General features: G+C 48.5%; 1 protein-coding gene across 5 annotated transcripts in view; it reads right to left on the bottom strand.

Annotated features, from left to right (window-relative positions):
• LOC138468387 (NACHT, LRR and PYD domains-containing protein 3-like) overlaps positions 1 to 13,094 on the bottom strand; it is a 1,409,260-nt gene that overhangs the window by 974,239 nt on the left and 421,927 nt on the right. The window lies entirely within an intron of this gene.

Here is a 13,094-nt window from a genome sequence, read left to right as displayed (position 1 = left end):
ATCACTTAAACCTGGCTTAACGAGACATCGGGCCCTGCCCTTACCCTCACCCTCACCGTCCCAGAGGAATACACCATATTCAGACAAGACCGTCCCCACCTAAGAGGCGGCGGTGTTGCCCTAATTACTAAAGACTGTTTCAATGTCAGAAAGATTGACGGGGAGATTGGTAACAACTGTGATTACCTTCTACTCAAAATTAACCTATCCCCAAATCTCACCATTGCCATCCACTTAGTATACAGACCCCCGGGTCCCAGCACCGATTTCCATGATGACCTGCTGTATGCCATCTCAGATAACCTGAAAAAAAACTTCTACGGTTCTGGTCCTAGGCGATTTGAACCTTGGACTCAATGACCCCAACGACTCCCAGGCCATTGCCCTGCCCAAAGCCCTATCCACACTTGGGTTCACCCATGTCAATTCAGGACCCACCCACGTCAAAGGTCGCACTCTCGACTGAGCTAGCCACCACAACTGCTCTGTTCGCCTCACCGGCAACACTCCCATCCCTTGGTCTAACCACCATTACTTACAGTTTGACCTTAATACCCTTACAGGGTCTCCCAGTCCTGTGATCCTACTCCCCGCTGCCCTCACCAGATGTTCGCACCAACTAACTGCAGAAAAGATCTCCCCCTTCCTAGAAGTGCCCACACTGCAGCCTTCCGTCTCAAAGGACCCTGATATCCTCTCCACGGCCTCAAAACCGCTGTTGCCCAGGCCGTAGACGCCATCGCCCCTCTTACTATGAGGAAAGCGAGAAAGTTAAACATTCCAATACCTGGTTCTCTCAAGAGCTGCTAGAACTTCGCTCTAAGAAGAGATGTGCACTCTCTGCATGGAAAACAAACCCCAATGAGAGCTCTAAAAAGGCCTTCGATGCCATATCCAGGGAATATAAATCTAGCATCCTCAAAGCCAAAGCAGCGTCCTTCAATACGAGGATATCCAACGCTAAATCAGAGACCAAAGAAATCTTCAGAATCTTTCGGGAGCTGGAAAAGCCGTCATGTCCACCCCCCACTTTCTCGAAAGATGACAAATGGTGCAACAACATCCAATCTGCCATGCTTGACAAATTGAACACCCTTCATTTAAAAATCCTCGCCCATCAAAAAGCACTCTCTCACCTTCTCACTGAGCTTCAAAATGACCTTCCTGAAACCACACAAACCAAATCACCAATTCTCTTTGAATTCAAGGAAATGAGTGAAACTGAAGTCGCTGCCTTCCTTAAAACCATTAAACCCTCTAACTGTAAAGGTGACACGTGTCCAGCACAGCTCATTAAAGACTGTGCCCCCACCTTAGTACCCTTCATCACAGCGTTCATTAACGCCTCCTTCCAATCCGGTCATGTCCCATCTGACCTTAAGGAAGCCTGGGTCCGCCCGCTCCTTAAAAAACCATCCCTCGACCCACTGGTCCCAGGGAACTACAGGCCCATCACCACAGTCCCGACCCTCCTAAAAATTCTGGACAAAGCAGCCTATCTGCAAGTTCAGAAATACCTTGAGGACAACTGCCTCGGCAGTCTGGATTCCGTCCCCGCCACGGCACTGAAACGGTTCTCCTTGACCTTAAGAATCAACTGGACGACCTTAGAGACGCAGGCAAACCTGCGCTTCTCCTTCTCCTCGATCTGTCGGCGGCGATCGACCTGGTAGACCATAACACACTTTGTCACCACCTTGCCAAATCTGCCAACTTCTCCCCCAAAGCGTGTGAATGGATCACCTCATTCCTGCAAGATAGGGCTATGAAAGTCTTTTCCAACTCAGCCTGTGCCACACCGAGCCTTATCAAGTGCGGAGTTCCACAAGGGTCCTGCATTGCACCCACCTTGTACAACCTGTTTACCAGGCCACTATTCAAATTGCTGGACGCCCTTGGCATCTCATATACAAATTATGCAGATGATACTCAGGTACTCATTCGCCTCTCGGGTGACTACCAGGCCGATAGCAACACCCTCAATTCAATCTACCCTAAGATCCAATCCTGGATGGCCCAGAACTGGCTATGCCTCAACAGCAAAAAAACAGAACTTCTGCTGATTGGATTCCGCTCCATCCTCAGCAAACTAGGCAATCAATACTCCACCTTCGCTGTCGACAATATTCCCATTGCCGTCTCCCAAACGATCAAAACACTTGGCGTCTACCTTGACTCAGACCTGACCATGGACAGACAAATCAGTGCCATTGTTTCTTCATCTGCCTATTTCTCCAAACTACTTAATGCAGCAACCTTTCCTTTCCCTGCCCAATTGCCTCACCATAGCTAGGGCAATCATCGGCTCATGACTTGATTACTGCAATGCCCTCCTGGCAGGGACCTCCAGCAAAAACATTGCCAAACTACAGGTGGTCCAGAACAACGCACTCAGGGCTGCCACTGGGATCTCCAGGAGGGACCACATCTCCACTACAAGAAGGCAGGTGCACCGGCTGCCAGTTAAAGAAAGGATAATCTTCAAAACCCTCTCACTCGCCCATAAGTGCCTCCATGACCTAGCTCCTCCCTACCTGGCCTCCAGAATTCAGAAACTCTCCTCTCAAAGGCCTACTAGAATGGCTTACACCAACATGATCTCCACTCCCAAAAGTAGGAGAGTGCGCACAGGTGGCACTAGCTTTCCTTCCATGGCCGCCTCATTCTGGAACTCCCTTCCCGCTCACCTCAGGATGATTGACTCCCATCTGGCATTCCGTAAAGCCATTAAAACCAGGCTATTTGTTTGATATGTCAATTGTAAGGCTCAGCCTATCTTTTGCTTACTTAAACATGCCTGCAACTAAGACTATCACTGTTTTAACAATTAAGCTTTCTTTCATCGACTTGCAAGCGCCGCGTTGCCTGTGGGCTGTATGTTGCTCTCTACTAATACAAATAAATTTAAAAAAAATTAAAAAATCCAAGAGGCGATTTGCTACCAAAGACAGTACGAGGCAGGCCTAGAAAGAGTTGGGCAAATCTTAAAGCGAGCCGGGTGTATATCAATCCAAGACTTGGAGGCAGGGCTACAATTGGGTCCTCTCTGAGTGTTTATGTTCCTGCAATTGAAAGGGGGGCTTACAACGCCGATATGGAAAGACAACTTCCAAAGAGATCTCACCAACTTTGAGCAGATCCTCAATGAAACACGTTCGAGCAAAGGTCTTACCTCTTGTGATGATGGAACGGAGAAACAATCTTGAGAGCCTTGAAAGAAGATGGGAGAAAGAGCTAGGCCCACTAATGTCGGATCAGCTATGGTCAAATAATTAGCAAATCTGCACAAAAAACATCCATCTCGGCGCAATATCAGTTACATGGAATAAAGCTATTGCGCAGATGGCAATACGATCCCTTAAGGCTCTCCAAAATGTTCAGTTAGGCTAGCCCTCAATGCTGGAGGGAATGTGGAGACCCTGCCGACTTCTGGCACATGTGGTGGTCATGCCCCAAATCGCAAACATACTGGAGGGCGGTGCTAGCTTGCATTAAGAACATAGAAGGGATTCCCAGGGTCAATGACCCAAGACTTGTGCTATTTGGACTCGAAGAACAAGAAGGCCACTTGGTTAAAGTCCCACAGATGACACACTTCCTCCTGCTAGCAGCCAGGATCTGTATCACAATGAGCTGGAAAGCCAAGAACCTCCCTTCTGAGCAAACATGGGCCCGGAAAGCCAGAGAACTCTATGAGATGGAAAACATCACGGGGCCATCGATGGAGCAACCCCGAGTAGGGAAATGGAATGGGCACCCTTCCTCCAGGCCTATAAATGACTGGGAATCAAGCCCGATCCCAGGGTCCCTCTGTGAGCAAAAAGGTCCAGACCCAAGGACCACTATCTAGGACCCGTCGAGTCTCCAATGGGGGTGGTGGAGGGAGGGGGGAGAGGGGATGGGAGTTAAAACTGAGTTAAATGTTGAATAACAAATAAGTTTGGACTTTTCCCGAGCTGATAATTGGATTATTGCAATGCTGATGTGTGTTAATATATGTCTTGAAAATTGTCAATAAAATTAGTTTTGAAGAAAAAAAAAATTCATCACATGGCGGCACTGAAGCACGTCGGTCAAGAAGCAGGTGTGCTGCAGACCTAATCGGCTGGTCCAGGTTGTGGCTGCCGCTTCATGGAGGCGTTGGAGTGTAGAGGCAGTGAAGGCCTGTGGCGACAGGGGCTGGAGGAAGCCCACAGTGGCAGGCGGAGGCGAAAGAAAGTAGAGCCGCACCTCCCACCGCCCCCTCACACCACCTCAAATGCATCCCGAGGGCAGCTGCCTGGAATGTGCCACAAGGAGGGTGGTCATGGTAGCAGACCAGACCGTGTGAGGCCTCGTCCGGGGCCAGGCACTGACCACAGACCCCCAGATGAAAGGTGGCGTGCTCCGGCCTCCCCAGTGCGGCGCACCGTAACTCTCCTAATTGAGGCAGAGTGAGACGGCAGCTGGAGGGGTGCTCAGGCACAGGCGAGGATGGCCCAGAGTGCCAACAAGAGCAAATGAGGAGCTAGCGGGCACGGGATGGGCCCACCTGCAGCAACAGCAGCCCGCAACGGGCATTGGAGGCGGACCGCAGTAAGGTCAGTGGTGGGGATGCTGCCCACCTGCAGGGCAGAGGGCCTGGTGACCGAGCTTGACCTCAGAGCCGAAGGGACCATGGGCCCCAACAGAGATGCATTTTGGGCTGTGCTGACAGCAATCTCCCAGCTGGACAGTGGGAAGATGAGTGTGGGCCCCACGTAATAGAGCTCTATTACGTGGGGAATACGGGCCAGAAAGCAGAGGAAAAGTGGGGGCTCACCCTTCGCTTTTAGAGATTGCAGAGCATGGACCTCCCCATCCCTCCCAGCTTGGTGCAGACGGAGCCTCAAGGTACAAAGGTAATGGGTCTGTCGGGGATCTTCAATGCCCAGAAGCAGCTTTCAGCAGTGCTGGCATCAATAAAATGACATTCCACCGGGTGCGGCCTCTCTCCCGACATGGCGATGAATGGGGATGAACTGAAACAACGCTTCAGTGACTTCCAAGATAAACTGACAGCATCCCTACAATTACAGTTCATGGAGTAAAAAATAGACATTGAACAGGCCCTGCAGAATATAAAAGAAAACATTGCCAATTTGGAAGTACGCACAGATGCCACAGAGAATTCCCCCAGGGTCTAGCCGATGACGCCAGGAAAAGCAATGAGATACTGGAAAATCTTTCCAGGGTGGCCCAGAACTTAGAACTACTAAGTGAAGACTTAGAGAATAGATTGATGAGATCGAACATTTGTATAAAGAATCTATCGGAGAGCTTTGAGGATAAGGATTTGAAGGAGACAGTCCGAAACATCTTTAGGGACATCATGGGGGAGGACCAGGAAACGATGATCCAAATTGATCGGGTCCACCAGGTGGGCCCCAAAAAGAGGGAGCCGGGGGCCAGGGCACGGGATGTACTGGTGGCACTCTCCAGCTATGGCAAGAAAAAAATTATGATTTGCATCAACCGCTGGGCCCACAAAAGTGAATGGTACAGAGATCCAGCTGTTTCAGGACCTCACCCTATCTAAGGTGATTAAACGATGGGCTATTATCACCGTAGTCAGATCTGGAATACAAAAGAAGATAAACTACAAATGGACATTTCCTTCCGGCCTTTTGTTCAATTGGGAAGGGCAGCAGCATTGCATAACTAAGTGTGAACAGAGGGAGGCCATCCTCCTACTTAAGAAACAAGCCTCTCAGCCCACTGGAGCCAGGGCTACCTCGCTCCCGCCAAGGTGAAGGCCACAGGAATGGATGGAAGTGGGGAGAAAGTCTCAGGGAGGAGGACTCTGACCTGGGCCTTTCCACATTACGGAGCGGGTGAGGTGTCAGGGCACAGCCCTGGTGTCCAATACGGAGAGCAAGGAGGGCTGGTTTTGTAGACGGGGATCGCAAGCTGTTAAGCAGAATCCTGTGCAGTTCTCTTTGAGAACACTGCAAAAAGATTAAGACTACAGGAGTAAGCAGTAAACCCAATTGGTAGCAGTCTGTACCACCCAGATTTACCTGGTAGCTGTGGCTGAGCAGTCAGACTTCTCTCAAGAAGAGTTAAGCACTATATAGAGCATACACAATTGGGCTAAAGTACAGTAGAGCAAACGAACACTGACCAGAGCTTTGTGTTAAAAAATATAGAGTTATTTATTTAAAACACACATTCAGTAATACTTTTAGCACTCTTCAGTAAAAGCAAGTTAAAACACAGTTAGGTAAAGTATCTACACCTCCCTTAGTTACTATCAGACAAGTCAGGGTTAAAGCACCACTATTTGTAAAGACAGATGTGAGCGCGTAACCTCAATGGCACTCCAATAGTTTGGTTTAAAGGGAGAGAAAAGGAAGAGCATAGAATAACAACAGTTCCAAACACTTTTGGAATTCTGAGAAGGGAATAAAGGCAATAATTACTGTAGAGCCAAAGTTCATAGGCCAGGCTCACTTAGGAGAGAGCAAAGCAAAATGTGCCCAAGATCACACGGTTAGAAATGCACTAAAAGTCTTTGCAGAGTTCTTAAAAGAAGTTGGGGTGCTTCAAGAAACAAAGTTAAAAAGGTCTGGAGCCAACCCAGTGTAGAACCCAAGGATTTAAGGGTCACCTTTAGCAATCTATAGAAAGGGAGGCCAGGCAGGACACAGTACCTTAAAGGGAGAGGAAGCTCCAGCGGTGGCAGTTGTTCCTGGCAGCAGGTGCAGTTCATTGTTACGACCAGGGGAAGAGAGGATCTCGTTGAGGAGGAAACTTGGAGTCGTTGCACTGCCCAGGGACGAAACCAGCTGCGCAGTTCCCGATTAAAAGGTGCATCGCTTTTATTCGCGGTCAAAGTGGTGAAGCTTGGCTATCCGGCCGCTGGGGTGCTTGGCACGGGCGATTCGACCAAGAGACGTCTTTGGAAGCAAAAAAGGAAGAAGACTCTCCAGCAGAAGATCTTCTCTTGTTGTTGGGAAAGTGGTGAGACGGTTACAGCAGGGCTCCCCCGGTGGTGTCGTCGTTGCAGATGGCTCAGTTTCTTCCCTCTTCGGATTCTTAGGTCCTGTGGCGACTTCTGAAATCCAGTCCCAAAGGCCCTGCTTTTATGTAGAAAACCCCCCATTCATCAGCCTAGCTGTCAATCACACATGCTAAGTGGTGAGCCGGGCGACTCACCACTGGGCCAATCAGAGTAGAGTGCAACTTAGGTTGCCGAGGCAACGCAGTCCAGGGTGCCTATTCCCCCCCCTCCACCCCTCCTATGGAACCCAGACAGAGTGGCACCACTTGGAGGGCTTCTGTGGAGAAGCCCGCCAAAATAGTGGAACTGTTACGCTCACCTGGCTCCCACGGGGGCGTCAATCTGAACTGGCCAGCTGTTGTTTCCATCAGTGAGATGCGTAGTGCCGAGATGAAGGACTGGACTGGCCCACCCAGCTTCGTCTGTTTGGCTCGTAGGAATATCCTTCTGTAATTGAGAGAGGGAATTAACCACCTGTGGAGTTCGAGCGCTAACCCCACCTTCCCCTCTCCCGTAGTTCTTCCCACAGGTCGCTTCTGGATTCCCTCTATGCTCTCACCTGATGGTTTGGAAAGATGAGCTCTCCATCCTACTTCGAGGGCAGGGGCGCGTAGATGACCAGTAGATGACCAGTTTCTTCACTGGCATGGAGGAGGTGGGAAGTTCCAGAACGGTATTGACTCAAAGAATTGCCGGCGAGACGCCGTAAGTCTGTAGTCTGACTTTCACTCTGTCCAATTCCTTTTAGGTTGCTGAATTGCCTTATGAAGAGTTCCACGTGGCAACCGGTAAGATGCAGGTAAGGGTTTATATTATCCGGCTCAGTTCGATAAAAATGGTGTCAATGTATAACATGTGGCTTTTCCCCCATTCAGGTGCTGATGTGGTATGAGGTCTTGGGGATTGATGCCTCCTGCGGTAAAACCAGGTAAGTCTATTGGGAAAAATCGGTTTCCCCTTATTGCGCCTTGTTGTTCTGTTGTTTCCCCATAGGGGCCGGGGCACGGCGGAGATGCAGCGGAGGCTGCGCCGACCCGAAATGAGGTAAGTACCCCCTGTGGTAAATCAGTTAAGTCTTGGGGGGTAGCTTGTACAGTCTTAGAATAATCCCTTGGCTCACTTTGCTGTTTTTGTCTCCTTAGGTGTCGGAGAGCGGCCGCGAGATGGTGAAGAGCGTGATGGAATGCTAAGTGCTGCAAGGCAGGTGAGTACAGCGCGGCGCTGCAGGATGCAAAGTAAGGCGACTTCTTCTCCAGCTCCATGGCGTGATGGATCAGGATTCAGGTAAGGATTAAAGGTAAACTCCAGTTCTGACCTTTCCTCCTTTTTTCTTCTTGTTTCAGGAGCTCCGGACTCGAGGCGGGCGTGGCTGAAGACTGGAAGCTGCTGCAGGCACGGTGAGTGTTACGCTGCTGGATGCAGAATAACGCGAAGCGTGTGCTGCTGTCCGGGCGTGGTTTAAATAGCCTTGGAAGTAGTCCCAGGTAAGTATTCTTCCACAGCCCCACCCGAGTAAAAAGTAGTCCTTAGGTAAAATAGTCCCTCCTAAGCCTCATTTGGCTTGTGGCTTCTTGCAGCATGGTCTGCATCAGGTAAGTTTGCAGCATGGTCTGCATCAGGTAGGTTTTCTACTATGAGCCTGGCGCCCATGGCGCCAGGACTGACTCTATTCTTATGAGCCTGGTGCCATATGCGCCAGGACTGCACCCTTGCTCCAAATGGCATGATGCCTGCTTCTTTGGTTGCTGGGCCTGGTCTCGTTTCCCAGGGGCAGGCATCATGACAGGAACAAAGGGCTCGACCTTGATCAGAGTTACAGAGACGGACACAAACGCCATTTTGGAACCGAGTTCTGGCAAAAAGACCCAACCACAGATTTAATATTAAATAAATAAAGCGGCGGCATCTTTAACATTGCACCAAAAAGTGGTGCGTTTAAAATCAATGGGAAAATCCCATAGAGAATACTCTGAAGGAATATTTTGCGTGGTAACCACTGCCACCAGCCAGAAACTCGACAAGGGGGACTGCACAGTGCCCCCTTGGAAACAGACCCAGGGGCAATCGAATTACCCCCACCAGTACTTCCACAATATGATGGTTTGTACTGGTTCTGTTCACAATTTTGGACTAGTAAAGCCAATTGTGACTTTACATGCCCTGGGAGACAGTAGTCAGGCCCAGGGTATGGAGTCTATGTTTGGGGGTCACTATGACACCCCTGTGTTACTGCACTGAGGGTGCTGTGTAACACACATACAAAAGAGATGATGCCCTATGGAGTAAAACAGCTACCCCATAGCCCATGAACACATACCAAGTCAAAAGTACACCTCAAATCATGCGTAAGAGTGGGAGGAAAAGAGTCTTACTCTTAGCAGGAGAAAAAAACAAACCCCAAAAATCCAGCAAAGCTGCTGGGGGACTCACTAGGTTTGGGAAATTAGCCTTATAAGAGAATTCTCCCTAACACAAGCAATGCTTAGCAGGCATACAGTGAAATGGGCAATATCCAAGGGCTAGGCAGACAATCCTACAGATATAGACCCAACAAGGGAGGGTGGTTATTACCACGAAGGACATTACTCAACAATTTGAAGGATTCTATTCATCATTATATTACTCAAATTCCCCTAAACTGGTAGATCAAGCTACGTACTTAGATAGGCTTTCACTTCCAAAAATTACTTCTGCTGCACAGGAGCAATTTGAGGACGAAATAACAGAGGAAGAGGTTTCCTGGGTGATTAAAGCTCTGCCGCTCAATAAAGCCCCTCGGCCAGATGGATACCCTGCAATATTTTACAAGATGTTCAGGGCATCCTTAACCCCTAAATTGATCTCTCTATATAACCTGTTTAGATTGAAAGGTAGGTTTTCATCCTCTATGGAAGAAGCCAAGATGGTATTATTTCCTAAACTGAACAAGGATCCAAAACAGTGCAGATCTTACCGTCCCATCACATTAATGAATCTGGATTCCAAAATGTATACTAAGATACTGGCTAACAGACTGGAGAGGGTCTTACCAGGCCTGATCAAACCGGATCAGGCAGGTTTCATCAAAAACAGAAAAACATTTGACAACATGGAGGAGGGTTTGCCATTTCCTGGAGAAAGTATCTAAAAGGGATATCCCGGCCATACTGGTAAAACTTGTTGCGGAAAACGTTTTAGACCGGGTAGAGTGGTCTTTTTTTATTTCAGATCAAGGAACACATGGGCTCTGGTTTGCACTTTCTTAGAATGGTTAAGGCAAACTACAATTCAATTAATAGATCCCTCTCTCACCCGAAAAGCATGAGGAGAGGGATCTAATCAGGGCTGCCTGCTATCCCCATTGTTATATGCTATTTTTTTAGAGCCATCGCTAGAGACACTACGCACAGCGTAACATATTAAGGGGATAGTGCTGGTGGGGGAGGGGGGTTCATAAAGGATGTAGGGTAAGGGGGAGAAAGAGAGGGAGCGAGCAAGAGAGCGAGAGGGTTGGAGAGAGAGAGAGAGAGAGAGAGAGAGAGAGAGAGAGAGAGAGCGCGAGAGCGATTCACATTTTTGGCGAGGTGGCAGGCCTGAAGATCAATACGAATACATCGTAAATGCTTAATCTATCAATCAATAGTGCACAAGTGGCTGAGTTGGGGCCGAGAACGCAATTTCAATGAGCAAATAACCAGATCACATACCTAGGAATAGAGATTACTAACTCCTTGGACGCATTGTACAGAGTAAACTATGGGCCACTCCTTGGGAAGGTTACGCAACAATTAAGTAAATGGGGCCCCATGAAATATTTTGGGAGAATTAGTACCATTAAAATGGTGATGCTCTTAAAAGAACTTTATCTCTTTCAGGCCCTCCCAGTTAAAGTCCCCCAGTCGTTCTTCAGACCATTAAACAAATTGATAACTGCCTTCATTTGGAATAACAGGAACCCGCGATTTACCCTTCAGGTATTGATGGCTCCACAAAATAAAGGGGGCCGGACCCTTCCCAATTTGTATTTGTGTTTTGCAGCGGCTCAATTAAGGATCATGAAGGAATGGTTCACAGGTAACAGGGGGACAATCTGGTGTAGAATGGTGTATGGGAGCGAGGAGTCCTCAGGCCTCCTGGCGTCATACGGTCCTCTGTACAAGGCTTGGAACACGTGCCTCCGGTAGTGGGATTGCCTCTTGCCCTTATGTAAAGTTAACTACGGTTGACAGCTACATAGATGGGACTACTGAGCAGGACACGGGGCATCCATCTTTTGTGCCCTCTTTCGACTCCATCTTGGGTAAACAGGCCTCACTGCGATAGTACAGCAATGCTCAGCTTCCTTTCCACCGCAGCATCCAAGGACAGAGACACACACAAAGCGCGCAGGCAGCTGGCTGGCCCGCACCCTTGCACTCCCCCTGCGAAGGAAAGCTCTGCGCTTCCATTCTCACGCTGAAGCTGGAGAAAGTTGCAACAATCAATATGCTACAGTTTTCTTCCTCTGAGATCACTGTTCGTCTGAGAACCGGCATGTGAACCAGGATGAGCTAAGCACTTTCTGCTCGATTCGTCCTCATAAACGTACAAGCCACCCACCCCCATTAGAACAATTTATTGCCATCCTGACCCTGAACCCCCTGTAAGGTATTTCTTTCAAGTGCCAGACCCTCGCCTGTGCTGCGAAACCCACCCAATACACTCCTTACTAACCTTAAGTATTTTTACTACTATATATGTTTTTATTTGTACTATTGAGTTTGAAACCTAGGAAAAGATATGAAACACAGCCTGATTCTTCTACATACACAATAAGGTCAAGGCCTCCAATTAAAGCCACGAATGACCCAATTGTACTGACAATAATCATTGTGTGTGACTTAGGTAGAAATGTGACAAGTAGCATAAAATGTTTTAAATAATTTGTTATTTAGTATGTAACATATTAGCTTAGGTAGTGACCACAGTGACCGGACCCTGACCTGCGTGGAGCGTAAGATGTTTGACGTCCGTCATCTCGTCAGCCACTCAGCCAACCAGGAGGATGAGATGCCACCCACAGCACCACACCGCCTGGCCAATCGGGTCCATTTAGCATTTTTTGTTGAAGTTACTTTAACTAATATAAATATAAGAGTGATGTAATGAGGGACTGGAGGGTTTTTTGGGTTATTTCCTAGCTGGAGAAATAAACGATCCTTTGAACTCTTGCAGCCGTGTCTCAGTGCCTCTTTCCCCGACAAGGGGTTGTGTCTTCTATTTTATTTTTCTCTCACACGTAGTAAGCCGGGGAAAGGCACCTACATTTTTGGTGACACCCGCGACGTGATTTAGAGAGGTGCCTTGAGGCCTGCACGCCCGGCAGCGAGATCCAGGGCGCCCCCCAGTAGAACCATCGCATATGCGGTTGACCAGACTGTGTGCACCAAGAAGAAAGGGTAAGAGTTCCCGGTTGACGAATACCCGATCGAAAAAGCTGCTCGCCAAGGCAGACCACGGCTTGGTTGGGGGACGGACCTGAGCGAGGTCCGGCCGTGGGCGGCGACCCTCGGAGTACCTGACTGAACACGTGGAGTCCCGGTTGCAAAGACGCCAAAGGAAGGTAAGGGGAAATACAGGAAGAAGGGAATTAGCAACAAGGGAAGGTAGCTAAGAATAGGGTCTGCGTGAGTGAAGGTGAGGCTTTTCTGATCTATCCTTTATATGGCCATTGGTGTTGTAAGAAGTGAGAAGAAGAAGAGAAGTGGTATCCTAGCCCATAGGGGGTAGAAGGCGGCGTTGCATAGCATTTGTCCTGACCAAGTGCAGAATAGAGATAAAGAGAAAAATAGTAGGGGTCTCGTGTAGGCTCGGAGTAGTTTTTAGAATATTCTTTTTCTGTGAAGGTAAGAAATCTTGAGATATAATAAAGGTGAAAGAGGTGGGGAGTGAATGCGAAATAATAGGTAGAATAGGGAAGAAGAAAAAACAGGGACAGTAACGGGAATAGGGAAAGAACAAACGCGCGCAGGTAGTGCATGTGTATGTTGCATGATTATATGTTTGTTGGTCTGCTTTTAAGTATATGTCTTGTTGAACACGCTAAAGTATTTTA

This window comes from Ambystoma mexicanum, chromosome 4q (assembly GCF_040938575.1).
Source record: "Ambystoma mexicanum isolate Mex_15411 chromosome 4q, UKY_AmexF1_1, whole genome shotgun sequence".
Lineage (NCBI taxonomy): Eukaryota > Metazoa > Chordata > Amphibia > Caudata > Ambystomatidae > Ambystoma > Ambystoma mexicanum.
This window is presented reverse-complemented; position numbering and strand designations above follow the sequence as displayed.